Below are 6,077 nucleotides of genomic sequence, written 5' to 3'. Positions count from 1 at the left end.
ACCTCGGGGCGCAGGAACACCTCGCTTTTTTTCCGGCCATGATCCGACCACTCACCCTCCTATGCCACTAACACATTTAAACCAAGCAAGCAGCCACTAGCTAGCTTCAAACCGCATCAACGACACACGCAACCGCTCCAGGAATCAAGCGCGAACAAAGCTCCATGGATTTGCGGCCGCAGCAGCTAGCTCCGTCCAGATCCTGTCCATGGCCGTCGGCAGCGTGGGCGATGGTCTCGGGGCGTCGGACGCCGCCGCCGTAGGGACGGAGGCGGCGACGGCCATCGAGGACCTCCCCGCGGACATACTGGCGCTCGTGCTCCGCCGCCTCGACGGCGCGTCGCTGGGCGCCGTCGGGTGCGCGTGCTCCGGCCTGCGCTCTGCCTCGACATGTGGCCCTCCGTCCGCGGCGTTGCGTCGTTCTGCGGCGGCGGGCACCGGGCGCTGTTCGCCGACGCCTTCCTGTTCCCGGCGGTGGCAGGGCACGGGGCACGGGGCGGAGCGGCCGTGGGAGGATGACATGGCGCGGTGGAAGGGGAGGGACCGAGGGAGGGAAGAAGGAGATGCATATGACAGGTGGGTCCAAGGGTAAAGTGGTCTTTTTATCATCATTTGAGCTACAAAATGTTTAGTTTATTCAGTGTGGTGTGCAGCAGACCAAAGTACTCTTTCACGGTGTGCTGGATACTAAATCAAATTTGGCGATGTGTGTTGTACAAAATCATATTTTCACAGTGTGTTGTGGACAAATTTCCCATTACACATTTACACCAGCGCGGGGGTAGCCGGAGCCAATCGCGCGGCCTGCCTTTTTTTTTCTTTGCTGCCGCTCGTGTCGCACTCGTCGCGCGCGGGGGGGGGGGGGGGGGGGGGGGGGGGGGACCTTGCACGTTTTTGTTCCGGAGCGCTCCCGCGTGCGTTGCGTCTCGGATGTGTGCACAGGTTGCGTGCTCTTTCTCGCAGCAAGCACGAGGACAACACCTTGGTACGTACGTGTTCCAGCCTCACAGGACGAACATCAGTGTATTGTTTCTTTTTTTTGGGAATCGAGAAAGGACGTGCCGCAGCAACATAAACTACTACTGCTAGCCAAACAAAGCTTTGGGCAGGAACCTTGGGGATCCGCCGAGAACTGCAGCGTTCAGATCGGAGAGGACTATACTAAGCAATTCCAGATACTCGTACGCCAACCCCGCAGCAGAACGGGCCAATCGCCCGGCCACACGACGGGGGCCCCCGTACGTACCCCGCGGCGAGCCGAGCGAGATGCCGAGATCCCATCGGAGAGTGCCAGTGCCGGAAGCTACGGGTCTACTGCGGCTGGCAGGACCGAGCGGCCAACCGCGGCCGCGGCCAATGGCGCGAGGTCAAACACTCGAAACTACTCTAGCGCGGGGGCCCCCACCGGATAAACTAGCGGCCCACCGTGGACTCGAATCCCTGGCGCCGGAACAAACGAGCAGAAAAAAAGAACAGAGAGAGAAGGGGAATCCTGGCTCGTAACTCCCAATTATTGGTGCGCCCCTGCTGGCCGCTGATTGGCGGCGGCGGGTTCGCCGTCGTCAGCGCTGGCGTCGGCTACGCCACCTGAAAAGATACCCCCCACCAAGGCGACGGATGGCCGGCGAGGTGGAGTCCGCGCGTGCTCCCCGCAAGCAAAGCAAGCGCGCCCCCGTTGCGTAGCCTACTGTTTATTCGGGAAATAAGAAAGGCCACGCGCCGAAGGTCCCTGCAGCGTGCAGTTTAACGCAAGAACGGAGGCCATAGGGATGTGCAGGGCGTGAAGGTGAAGCTTCCTGTCTGTCCCGCTCCGATTGTTTTTTTTTTCAGGTAATAAAATACTGTAACTTCCTCTTCATGGGTACAACTACTGGGCCGTATTGGGCTTAGGTTTTCTGTTTGGGCCTGGACCAGGCAGGCCCGAAACCACACAGCTGACAGCTCCCACCCGCAACTATTGTGTTTTTGCTGGGCCCAGTCACCGTTCCTGGCGGGCCTCAGCTGTCTGGCGGCATGGTCCTGACAAGAGTCGGATACTTTTTATTTTGCAAAAGAAATATCGGAGACTTGCTGGGGAGCTTTTTTTTTTTTTTGCGGGTAAGGGAGCAAGCTCTTCACTGACCAAGAGAGGAAAAGGCAGCTAGGGAGCAAGCTCGGTGGATGAGCATGCTGGATGTGGGAAGTGTACCGAGATTCCGAGAACAAACGAAAAACTGTACGGTTCATGGAATCTCTCTAGCACCGTGGACACGTGGGAAGCTCGAATACACTTTAACCCGAGGGCCAAGGCTAGCAAGAGTGGCAACCGTCTTCTTTCTTGCTGCCATCATTTCTCGGTCATGCAACCGACTGGTATGTTCACTAATAAGGTCTGAAGGGTAATGGATTGCTAGTGAATGTTAGCTACTGCAGAGCGCAAGTGCACAAGTACTGGCCCTTCTCAGCAAGTCATCGGCAATAGCTATTCTGCAAGAAAGTATGGGGAAATTACGAGCTTGATTGGTTTGTTACCAATTATTGTCATGTCAAAATCAAGGCAAGCCAATATCTTAGCTTGCTGAAATTAGGGCATCCTAAATTGTTGGCAAGAAATTTAGGTATTCATTTGGTTTAGGGCCCGTTTAGTTCTCAAAAATTTTCGTACGCTACAGTAACTTTGAACATTTAACCACTTATTAAGAGTATTAAATGTGGATAACTGATAAAACTCATTCGACAACCCCCGGACAAAATCGCGAGACAAATCTAATGAACCTAATTATGCAATGATTAGTCAATGTCGTGCTACAGTAATCAATCTCTAATGATGGATTAATTAAGCTTAATAGATTCGTCTCGCGATTTCCCGCCCATCCGTGTAATTAGATTTACAATTAGATCATGTTTAGTCCTCCTAATATGTGGTTGAAAAATGCTACAGTGATTTTTCCCAAAAAATTTTGGGAACTAAACGCGTTCTTAGTGCCAACTAATACTTTTTCCTTTTGTACGGTTTAAGAAGTTTTTAATAACTTGCCATAATTTGGGTCAAAATAACCAGTTTTTAGACACAAACCAATTGATAGCCAAATCGTATTAGCATATCTTGATTTTGGCATGGCAAAAATTGGTAGCAAACCAATCATGACCTACAATTCTCCAATTATTTACAGCTTATCAGATTGCACTGAACTTATGAAAATCAGGCACTACAAGCCTGCTTGCTTTGATGCCAAAATGTGGGCATTCCAATTTTTCCTACTAAAACTTGGCAAGTTTAGAATAACACTTAGTTAGAGCAACTTCAAGAGGTTAAGTAAAATTTCTAGCAAAATGACTAGTTAAATGACTAGGCAAGAGAATAAAAAGCTAACCAAAAGGTGGGAGGATATCAGGGAGGCAGATGATAAAAGGTGGCAAGATGGTGAAACTCATTGAACACACGGTAGCGGTAGCGGTAGCGGAGGACCGCTAATGGAGGCGTGGAGCATATGGCCGTGTTGGAAAGGCAAAACATGGCAGGTTTTTAGCAAAGTTGGAACAACGGTTGTTGATCTTGCGTTAGGGCCATCATCGCTCATCGGCTGGTCACCTCATCCGCTGGAGGAACACTGTGGGGGCCAAGCTAGGCCCCGCCTCCCCTCCAATGGAAAATTTTCTCTTACATTCTTCCATAAATGCATGTACACATACACGAATGCTCTTTAGGAGTATTTCTTAGTTAGTTTACACTCGGTTTCAAATTGCCCCCTTCAATTTAGCTCATGTTTCGTCACCGGCCTTATGGGATACACGGAAGGAGAAGAGTGTCCTTAAGAGCGTTTAACGGTGCAATCACAATTTCACTATGTTCGCTTGGCTGTGGTTGGTGGCTGGTGCTGATTTGTTATGAGAAAACAGTATTGCCGGCTAGCTGGTGGCTGATGACTAGTGCTGATTTGGTATGAAAAAAAAACACTACTAATTGGTTGGCTGACAAACTAAGCGAACAGAGTGCGTAGGAGAGGAAAGTGGCGTTAGACTTAAAAACCGAACCCATATGTCGGTTCGGCTGGGAAAGAAGAAAACAGAGACCGCGGACGCAGACCGTCGTGGTCCAGCATTTTGACCGGAGTCCGAGCTGGCGCCTCGCTGGGCTCCACAATCATTGGAGAGAAAACGTGGCCCCCTCCTCGCACCGGGTGGGGACAGGGAGGTGGGACGGAGCGACCTCAACTCCGCCTCGCCCCGTTGCCTGACGCGCCTCTCCATTGGCCTGGGCCGCAAAAAAAAAGACAGAGCGCGCGGTGGGCCGCCTGCCGTGGCACGGGCCTACGGTACGGGAGGCCGGGAGCCCGCACTGGATCCCGTCACGAGGAGGAGGGGGACCTTTGACCGCGAGCTGGACTTCTGACCGGCGGGCCCAGAGGGCAGCGCGGCGCGAGGACAAGCCTGGACCAGCCGTACCCGTACTGCTCTCATCCGGGACGTATGGAAACGGCACGTCCCTTTTTTCACGGTAACGTACCCTGCTTTCTTTGGACAGTTACGTACTAAAAATGCAGCCTTAGTGTGCTGCTAAAAATGCAGGTATGCTGGTTTGGAGTGCATTCATGGTGTACATTGAGATGCTGCTAAAAATGATGAGGAGGTGGTTGGCAAAATGGCGTGTCAATCTTAGGCAGTGGCTGGACGGTCAATTGGAAACTGCTATATTCATGGCAATACGTTACATGATATTCATGTTTTTATGTGAACCCTGAGTAAACCTCATTTTGCACCAAGAGTCTATAGAAATGTAATACAATTTTTTTTTGGAAAAAAAGAGGGAGTATTGGCTGATATGAGAGAGAGAGAAAAAGGAAAAAGAAAATCCTTACAAAACAAGTGGAGAGTCAGCAAAAGAATTCAACTAATAGGAAAAAAATGCTAGCACGTTGTCATGTCGGAAACTCAAAGACCGGTGGACGTCTAACTATATTTCCTTAAATGGTAGGAGAAAATCCAACTTAATATCAGTAGTCGGTTCGCCCATAACAGTTCGATGAAACCACATTGAGTACATTCATTTTTAAACGCTATAGGTAATGACTTGGGTCCGAAGTATCATGCAAATGTATCATAGCGCTAGATAATTATCTTGACATAATTAAATTTCACACGTAACGCTCAATGAAACCACATCAAGCTAGTATGTTCAATGAGATCACACTAAGTACCGGCAAATGTGAGTCACACGGTGTCCAATTTGACATGATCTCCATTTAACGCTAAAAGAAAATGTGACGATGTAATCTCTATTTGCTTGCAACGTTTCGATAAGAGTAGCACCAAGTACATTCATGTTATTTTTTTAAACAAAAACCGTTAGATAACGGATTTCCATTCCATGTGAATGTATAATTGGAAAACTTGCACTGCCTGCAACTGAAGTTCCATGTGAACTAAGCGGTGATAGGCTGTGACCGGATGAGACCGAACACACGTGTTGGTATCATTTCTTCGGACGTGCGGATAAGCGTGTATAACATGCCATGTTTTGACACATCCAAATTGGATATCAGTCAAAAACCAAGTGCCACAAGGCAAAATTTATTCAAACATCAAGGACCACGAACAATACCAAAATCCATTGGATGGCATATTCATAGAAAGTCAAGTCGATGCAAAAAGCGCTAAACCTGTGAAATGATAAAAAGGAGAAACATATTTAGCAAAGATAGAGGAAAAAAAAAAGGAGAAACGGATTTTCTCGATAAGCCCTTCGAAAAAAGACACAGGCTTTCTCGATTGCTACAAGTGATCTCTGGGGACAAGCGTGTACGAGGACCGCGTCCACGAACGAAATCCGCAGCCCCGCATCACGCCCACGTCATCGGCCGCAGCTGCCGCTCCCGGAGTCCCGCCAGCCGAAAACCCGTCGCACTCGGCTCGAACGAAACCCCACAGAGCATGGCCAAGTGTTCCCCCGCCGACACGCGGGCCCCCTGTCCTCGGCCCCACCTGTCAGTACAGTTACGCGGTTAACGCGGCGTAACTTTTGATCTCGCTCGGCTCGGGCAGTGGAACAATTTTGGGTCGGGGACTCCACACGCAAGCCTCGCCAAGGTTTTAAAAAC

This window comes from Panicum virgatum, chromosome 7N (assembly GCF_016808335.1).
Source record: "Panicum virgatum strain AP13 chromosome 7N, P.virgatum_v5, whole genome shotgun sequence".
Lineage (NCBI taxonomy): Eukaryota > Viridiplantae > Streptophyta > Magnoliopsida > Poales > Poaceae > Panicum > Panicum virgatum.
The sequence above is the reverse complement of the archived record's forward strand: the minus strand, read 5'-3'. Positions refer to the sequence as shown.